Here is a 9696-nt window from a genome sequence, read left to right on the forward strand (position 1 = left end):
CATGACTGGAAAGCTTTTGAGCTTAAGTCTCCTTGTTCAGAGCTGACCTCCGGCTAAACAACAAGGATATAGTCAACAGGTTGTGCCTCTATAGTGGATAGCTTGCTCAATCCTGCTGGAAATAGCAGCCAACAGTCCTTCAAACAACAACTTGTTTAACAATGTAAAGGAGACACTGAATAATGTAGTCTTAGATACACTACGTCTAAATAATCAACAAGATGGTCACATTTGGAATGTGTTTGATCATAGGACTTATAAATCAGGGCTGAACCAAGATAAAGGACCAATAAGAAAGGAGGGTCCCATGTGATGATGTAGTCCAAAATACACTATATCTAAATAATCAACAAGATGGTCACATTTGGAATGTCTCTAACGAAGAGGGTTCCATTGATCAAAGCTAAACTACAATTAACCACCAACATTTATTGTATTGTTTTTGGAGATGAAGAATCTATAAAATGTCACACAAAATGTTTTGTCATGTTTGGTTCTGAGTTCAAATCCTACCAAGGTGAACTTCACTTTTTATATTTCCAAGGCCAAAAACATGTACCAGTCATGTACCAGGGTCAATAAAATTGATTACACTCTTCCTTTGCCTACAACAGACCCATAAGAATTGTTACCAGGCCAGACACAATGCTTCGCAGCATTTTGTCCATCTTTACGTTTGGAATTCGAATTCTGCTGTGGTTGACTTTGCCCTTCATCCTTTAGAGGGGTCGATAAATTAAGTACCAGTGAAACACTGGGGTCGATGTAATCAACTACCCAACTCCTCACCAAATTTCAGGCCTTGTGCCTTTAGTAGAAAGGATTATTACCTTCGCCTTGGCGAAGCCGGAAGTATTGTTTTCAGTTGTATTGGTTTGTCTGTGGACAAGATATTTCAAGAACCACTGGATAGATTCAGATGAAACTTTCAGGGATGTTTCAGACTGGCACAAACTGATTAAAGTTTGGGATTGATCCGGTACTGGACAAGGATTCTGGATTATTTTTTATATTTTCTTTACATGTATATGTAAAACTTCACATAGTTCTCTTGTACACACACACACACATACACACATATACTCACACATTTTCAGCTTTGACCCATTACCATCCCATTTCCATACACACACACACACAAACATACCTCTCTTTTACACACACATATACTCATACTTCAAACGCTGTCGTTTATCAGCTTTTTCACTCCTTCCTTTATTATTCATCTATCACCCTTTCCTTTCTCATTCATACAATGCTCTCTTTGCCATTTATCTCCTCTCCCTTCACCTCTCACTCTAGCTCTATTATTTATATATATAGGAAGGGCATCCAGCCGTAGAAACACTGCCAGATCAGACTGGGCCTGGTGCAGCCTTCTGGCTTCACAGACCCCAGTTGAACCGTCCAAACCATGCTAGCATGGAAAGCGGACGCTAAATGATGATGATGATGGTGATGATATATATATATATATACACACACACACACAAATATATAAAAAGACAATGCTCATTATTATATTAGATTATACATACATATATACATAATTCTATACATCAATCTAAAACAATCTAAAAGAGGGATACTGAAGGAAAACCGGAATTTAAAACCACAATACAGTATGCATTTCATTACAATTATAATTTTTATATTCCATTATGTTTCTCTACCAAAGTCGCTGTTGTATTTCAGCCAGTGTTTCCAAAACTTTTACGAAGTGACTCCCTAAGACTTATCGACACGTGTGCGCTCAAGTCATGCAAATATTTTCATTACCCAAATGACACATACAAACAGCATTACAAACACAGCTGGCGCACCCACTTGCACATTCCATGTCTCCCATTGGGATCGATCAGGTACCGGACAAGGTATATGGATTATTCTCGTTTGTGAGAGCAGTCAAGTTTATTTCAGATATTCCCATTTTAAAAAACCATCTCTGGCTAATCGTTGAGAGGACATTGAGAGGACGTTAGTATTGCCTTGGTGGAGGTTTGCGCTCTTTGAGTGCTCGTTATTATTATTATTATTATTATGGCAATGGTCAGCAAATTATCAAAGTTAACACCTTGTGGTGTTTTCCTCACATCCCTCTCTGATCCAAGTTCAACTCTGAATTCCATTTCTGTGAGAACAGTAAACTGAAGAAGTGCCATCTTTTAATTGCCTGTGACTCCATCTGGATGAAAAAATGTGCAATGTTGAACTCTGCTAAAAAAGACCATTATCGAGGTCAGTGTGTGACCATGTGCTATTCTATCAATCATCAGTTCTTTTGTCTATTCAGGTTCAAATCATGTTGGTGGCAATTGAAATTCATCATCACCATCATCATCATTTAATGTCCATGTTCCTTGCTGGCATGGATTGGACTGAGTTGGATGTTTTGCTTTGGCAGAGATTCTACAACTGGCTGCCATTCCTGATGCCAACCACTTTACAGAGTGGACTGACATCTTTTTTATATGGCACCAGCACAGGAACTCCTTACATGGCACCAGCACAGGAACTTGTCATGTGACACCAGCAGGGGAGCTTGTCATGTGATGCCATAATAAATAAAAGAATGCATACAGGTTAATGTGTGTATGTATGTATGCGTATATATATATATATATATATATATACATACATACATACACAGATATATACACACACACACATACACACATAGTGAAGGTGCATGGCTTAGTGGTTAGGGTGTTGCACTAACCATTACGAGATCGTGGGGTCGATTCTCAGACCAGGTGTTGTGTTGTGTTCTTGAGCAAAGCACTTCATTTCATGTTGCTCTACAGTCATTTCGTCACCTGACATGTGAGACACGGTGCACCTGTACAGGTAATGCCACTTTCATGGAGGGAGTGAGCTTATCTCTACACAAACATTTGATCATTATAAAACAAATCTTCTCTGTGGTTGTTTGGGAAGAAATTGGAGAACCCTCATACATCGTCTAACAATGGAAGAGTCCAAGATATATACACATACACACACACATCACATAAAGATTACAGAATATACAAATACATACATACAGTACACAAAACACACACATTTTTGTAAAAGAGAGATTTATCATTTCCTCATTGTCATTTTTAGGGTTTCAAGTAAAGGTGTACTCACTTTTGTAACGTAACTCTGTCATGCTATTTCTTTTGCCTAGAATTAACCAATATCTAATATTTCTTTTCAGCTTCCAGCATTACAAAAAATGTGTCTTACTGGATGGTCATGGCTGAAAACACCTTTGATCATAGGACTGCAGTTCAAGATGAACCCAGAGCTAAATAAGAAAACAAAAATGTATGGTGGACAGGACATTCTGACGAGTCATTTCAGCAGGTTCTGTGCCCATGAAGAAATAACAGCTAAATTTTCCTCAAACTGGACGATATAGTCCCTGATATAAAAGACGGGATGGTCGTAGCTAGAATGCCTTTTATTAAAGTTCTTATTTAATCATGTCTGTCCTGGAGGTGAACAAACTTTAAAGATTAAATCCTGCAACAAGACGGCTGCACATTGACGTATGCACACAAGCATACAAGTGCAAACATGTAGAAACAGCAAGAAAACAATGCAGTACAGTAAGATTGGATCAATAGATCCGGATTATGGACGGATTAGCTGCTCAAATATAAAACAAGACCATCCAATGGATATAAACAAATGCTAAACTAGGAAACCTCTTTGTTGCAGCTGACCTGCCAAAAATAGCAACTAAATCGCCCTCAAATCATATTCTAACTTATTAAATAAACATCAGCTTAGTGTAGTCATATAACAGTAACAACAGATGTGAAGGTCATGGCTAGAATGCCTTTGATCATAAGCTGGCTCAGTTAACTACCACTACAATCATCATCAACAATATTATGACCATCCAGCTCCACCAACAACTTTTCCATGACCAACACCACAGGAATAATCATGGTGGGAACATCTTTGATCACTGCTCTACTGTAGCAGGGGGCTGACCTGGGGCTAAATAAAAACAAACTCCATCTCAGTGGCCTACAAAAAATGTAATAAGTTCAGTTCCTCGTGTTCCAATCCACTAATAAAACAATGGAAGTGATGGCTTTCATACAGTGACCAGTGTCCACACAAGATTTCATTCCGGACAACAAACCAGGACCCCAATATGAACTCACACTATAGGAATGACAGAAGAGGCCTACACAGAGGGGCCTAGACCCTAACCCTACACAGCATTGGATTGGAGAACCTGGTAGAGGCAGCAGTCAAATCTCCCTCACATCACACTTAAAAAATGTAGGGCACAATGCATAATGTTGTTATATGAAATGATGGGCTGGTCACGGATGGAACCCCTTTGATCAATTATTGTTGAAGAGATTCAGATTGGAGCCTGGTGCAGCCATCTGGCTTGCCAGTCCTCAGTCAAACCATCCAACCCAAGCCAGCATGGAAAAGCAGACGTTAAACAACGATGACAATGACGAGAGGTTAAGCAAAAGAAACCTGACATACTCCAGGGACCAAGCTACAAGTAAGAGGGCCAGATCCATCTGACTGAACCCTATCACTGAGATGCAGGTTGATTTTATTTAGCCCTAGGTCATGTGTGTGTATTCTCATACCAGAAGGAAGGTGATCGATCAAACTGCTAGAAATAGCAGTCAAATCTAAGTCAACATACTGTCATTACATTTCATTTTCACTGGAATGCAGGAGCAGACTAAGTCATCAGTCAATCAGGCACTGCCCGAGGGCCCAGAGCTCTAAGGGGCCAGCACTCTACATGTTAACTCTAGAAAAACATGCATTCAAAGGGGCCCGGTAAACAGTTATGCCCGAGGACCCTTAATACTCTCAGTGCACCCCTACTGGAATGGGTGGCGCAGTCAGACAGGATCCAATGGATCAAAGGACCACTTCTTGCCCCAATGTCACAGTTTTGACAGGACTTCTGCAGCCGAGTGCCCTTCTTATTGCCAACCACTTGACAGAATGTAGCGGCTGCATCTTCCATGACACTGATGCTAGTGGGGTCACCCTGTAATTCACAAGATTAAAAGCTCCCCTTTGCCTGAGATGGAATAAAGGAGAGAGAAAGGTTGCTTTGAAGAAAAAGTGTTGAAAGGTTAGTGTATGATGAGGGGAAGGCAGCGAGATGGCAGAATCATTAGCACACCGGACAAAATGCTGGGCAACACTTCATAAGTCTTTACGTTCTGAGTTCAAATTCCACCAAGGTCAACTTTATTTTTCATCTTTGCAGGGTTGATAAAATAAGTACCAGCTGAACACTGGGGTCCATGTAATCAACTTTATCCCCTCCCCAGAATTTGCTGGCCTTGTGCTAAATTTTGAAACTGATATATAATGGGAGGAATAAAGACAGGTCTGTTGTGGGTGAGATTCATGGCTGCTTCACATTTTAGGTGGGGTGGGTGGGGTGGAGCCACAAAGAGAGGTAAAAGTGGGGGGGTGAGATGCCAGAACATACTCTGAAGGTAATATGTCCAAGAAGGTGAATGGACGAGAGCATGTGGAGAACAGGAGAATCAGCAAGGGTGGGCAAGGCTGGAGGAGAGTAGAAAGAGAAAGAGATAGATAGATAGATAGATAGATAGATAGATAGATAGATAGATAGATACAAGCTTGGAGATGTGGTGGATGCAGTGAATGGTGAATGGGGGGGAGGTAGATCAATGGTAAACCAGGAGGAAGGAAATCATAAGAATGATGGATGGCAGTTGGGAGTAGTTTAGAGAAGAGGAAGTGATGACTGGCAGCCAAGAAATGAAGACATGAAACAGTTTGTAAGTTCATTAATTGCAGCAACAGAATAATGCAGTAGATAGGAGAGTGATGGAGTGATAGGGGGGGCGAGGAGTGGAGTTAAGGTTGCAAGGAAGAGTGGTGGGGTGAGAGTAAGAGGAGGTGAAACTGATAAGGGACTGGATAATGGTAAAAAAACAAAGGTAAATAGGGATGGGGGTGACATCTGTGTGAGGGAAAGGGAAGAAAAATATGCAGTTGTAGACTTGAAAAGGATGTTGAGTGAGGGACCAAGTTGTGTTCAGACACATTATTTTCTAAGACCTTCAGAAGTCATGTCATGTTAACATGAATGACGGGTGGATGGGCGGGTGGGGGAGATTGATTCTTGAGTACTGTGTATCGGCAATCATGTTGGTCCTCTGGCAGGTTTCCCACGAGGCCCCACCATAAGTGTGGAACGAAATGTGCTTAAGGGGTGCAAACCCAGTTTTTCAGGAGGATATTCAAAAGCCCTACGAAAATTGCAAGGGGTACGCTTCCACCCCTGCACTCCAGCCTATGGGTTCAACATAAATGAAGAGGACACACAAACTAATAGAGTCCTAGAAACTCAAAAAAGCCAAGGTGGTCAACTTTGGAATGGCTTGGATCGTCGTACTTTTGTTAGAAGACTTCAAGGCTCACCTGGAACTAAGTTTTAACACTTTACTTCATGTCCTATGAACATAAACCTCGGTTTATAAATTGTGTCAACTGTTTGGCGTTTGGGTGAGTTTTCTGGCATGTCTGTTTATTATTTAACTTTTACCGAAACCAAAACAATCACTAGTTTCTTGAGATTACAACTAAGAATACAGGTGCAGGTGTGTGTGTGTGTGTACTTTGATGTTGAGAGAGTTTCGTCAACACACGTGACGAATATAAAATACACACGGAATGACGTGTAGGTACAAGTATACACTCACACACGCGCGTCTTCGTTCACTTCCTCTACATAAACCTGTTTGTTTCGTAACCAAACGCCCACTATTTCAGGTTGTAACTGGATTTCAGGTGTGACTAACACACACACACACATCAATTTAGACAGACAGACAGACAGATAGATAGATGTGTGTGTGTGTGTGTGTGTGCATAGAGAGACACCGTGTGTTTGTGATTGCATATGCGCGTTGCAGGGGCTGGAATGGTAACGGATGTAGTAAATAATATATTAACGGACATCTATTTTGACTGTATGTGATGTGTATGTATATATATATATATATATATATATATATATGGAGAGAGAGAGAGAGAGAGACGGATAAGCAGAGCTAGCCATGTGTGCCAAGTACGCTCGTCTGTATGTGTGTGTATTATATACATGTATGTAATATATGTATATGATCATTAAATGTCCCGTCTGTATAGCAAGTGTGTCCCACAATATTCTCGTAATGGATGAAAGATTCAAATTCCATGCGGGGGGGGGGATACCAAACCGAAATCGGAGCGGAGCCCTAACCTTGTTATACTCAACTCGGACATAAGCTCAGAGACATACTCATCTCACAGCTCAGTCTAAATCAAACATTGAGGCCCAATGGGGGTGTGGTGTACCTGTGTGGTAACAGCACAAGTCCCAAGAAGATAGGCAGGTATTATAGTTTAAAGACATTCGGTTTCTCCTTGGTTTCTGGTGATTAAAAATGTTTTAATCCCAGGCAGCAAAATATATTACAGAATTAATAAAAGATTTTGGTTCTCTTAGCTTCAACTAATGTGTAGTATGTACCTAAACATGCTCTCGTCCTCTCTTTGAATATCGGAATTTTATTAGAACAGAGAAGAACAAGCACGATGTAAACAAGGAAAAATCAGCTCCTAAAAATTCTTCATAGAAGCACCGAAAACCTGAAGGTTGTGTCGGTTTGACTCTACGAAAAAATGGTGTGTGTGTGTGTGTATATATATATACGCGCGTGCGCGCCAACATGCATAGCAGCTATGTAAGGAGCGTCCGTATGTGTGTGTGTATATATATATATATAGGTGAGATAATGTATACAAGAAAATCCGTAAGGTGTGCGTACAGACAGACAACCATATATATATGTAGCGTGGATCGGTGATATCCTCACTGTATGACAGAGATACTAGAAATGATCTTTCGGCTGCTTATATATACATATATATAGGCAATATATACAGAGGCTATATAATGTATGCATAGAAAATACGCAAGGTGTGCGTAAAGCACACACACATGTTGAAACTATGTTACGTGTATATATATATATATATATATACATACACGCATTTCGACTCTGCTAATTGAATCAGAAACTGTAATGTTAGCTAATACAGGTTCCATATGTCAACAGGTAGAAACGGATTAATTACAAAATACACCACAATGGAGATATATTGTATTACACGGCACCGTGTTTTACAACATTACAATCGACTATATACCCTACCACAGATATTTACACGTCTATCTTGGATTACATAATGTTACCTTGAAGGTAATGTAAAGCGACAGCTTGTCTGCAAATGGTATAAACAAACGGATAAATACGTATGGATAGATTGTTTTAATTTCCAAGCGGAATCGGAAACCAAAATAACAATATTCAGTAGATTTATAAAGAGTTTATATATTATATATTGTGGATCAATCTTGGTATTTTTCCATGTCTTCGATCGCAAAATATATTATTCTTCAGGTGAATGCGATTCGAAATAATGGTCTGTTTGTCTTTGGAACTGAGAGAGAAGCAAGGAAGGCGAAGTGAAACCGTTTCTAAGTGAGTGTTGTATGGAATAACAAATGACATCTGACTTACCTGGATGCTTGATCAAAGACAGGGAGGGTTGTTGTGATGGAACAGGACCACTGCAACGGTGTCTAATGTCTTGTAATATTAAAGAACTGAAGACGATCCAGCCAAACGTTGAAACGTGACGAGGCGGTGGCGGGAATTGATTGATGTTGTTGTTGTTGCTTACCTCCCTTGGATCTGGACCTTCCTCACACTACTACTATTCTCCCCCTCTCTCTATTTTTCTGTTATTATTATTATTATCTGCTTCCCAACACCCACTTCCTACCATTGTTTGGGTTTCCTCTTACTTTTACTCCCCATCCTCCTCCTCCGTCTCTCTGCCTTGCTCTCTCGTCCTCTCTCTACCACTCCTTCTTTTATCTTCTTCCTCTCCCTCTTTTTCTGTCTCTCTCTCTCTCTCTTTCCCTCCCTTTCTCTTTCTCTGACTCTCTCTGCACACACATATGTGTATGTGTGTGTGTGTGTATGTGTGTGTGTGTGTGTGCGTGTTTGTCCCCCACTACAACTCAACAACCGGTGCTGGTGTGTTTGCGTCCTCGTACCCTAACGGTTCGGCAAAAGAGCGATCGATAAAATAAGTAAAAGGCTTTTAAAAAATGAAGTGTTGGAGTCGAGTCGTTCGACTAAAATTCTTCAAGGCGGTGCCCCAGCATGGCCGCAGTCACGAAAGACTGAAACAAGTAAAAGATAAAAGATTAACAGATTAGAAAATAAAAGCAAGGACGAAATAGAAAGAAATCATTTTGGACCTTGGCACCGTCTCGGCCATGTTTCTTCTCACTGATAACATAATGTGTAACTCGTATAAATATCGAACCTGATTTCAAATGTCTCATTTCTACGAAAACTCATGACCCTTCCAGACATCCAACAAACCCATTCGTCGTCCCCTCTTCAACACACAGCTCCCTCAAGGGATGTTATCGTTCGAGTTAAGAAACCTTAATTTAATGTATTTTTCCTTCTTGTTTAAACCAAGGTCAACCTGATCCCGTGGATCAATGATCAAAAGCGTCTCAGTCGTGACCATCCCGTCTCATATTCTGTTAGGTGCCATGTCCATAATATAGGACACAGGCGACCATGTCCATAAAATAGGACACAG

At 40.4% G+C, this 9696-nt stretch overlaps 1 protein-coding gene across 1 annotated transcript in view; it reads right to left on the reverse strand.

The window, feature by feature from the left end:
• The window catches only part of LOC115217131 (calmodulin), a 28166-nt gene extending 19412 nt beyond the window's left edge, over positions 1 to 8754 (reverse strand). The window contains exon 1 of the mRNA XM_029786739.2: positions 8592 to 8754. The gene's annotated coding sequence lies outside the window, so the exon portion shown is untranslated. The remainder of the gene's footprint in view (positions 1 to 8591) is intronic.
• Between the last annotated feature and the right edge of the window lie 942 nt (positions 8755 to 9696).

The sequence above is a fragment of the Octopus sinensis genome, linkage group LG11, assembly GCF_006345805.1.
Source record: "Octopus sinensis linkage group LG11, ASM634580v1, whole genome shotgun sequence".
NCBI classification, from domain to species: domain Eukaryota; kingdom Metazoa; phylum Mollusca; class Cephalopoda; order Octopoda; family Octopodidae; genus Octopus; species Octopus sinensis.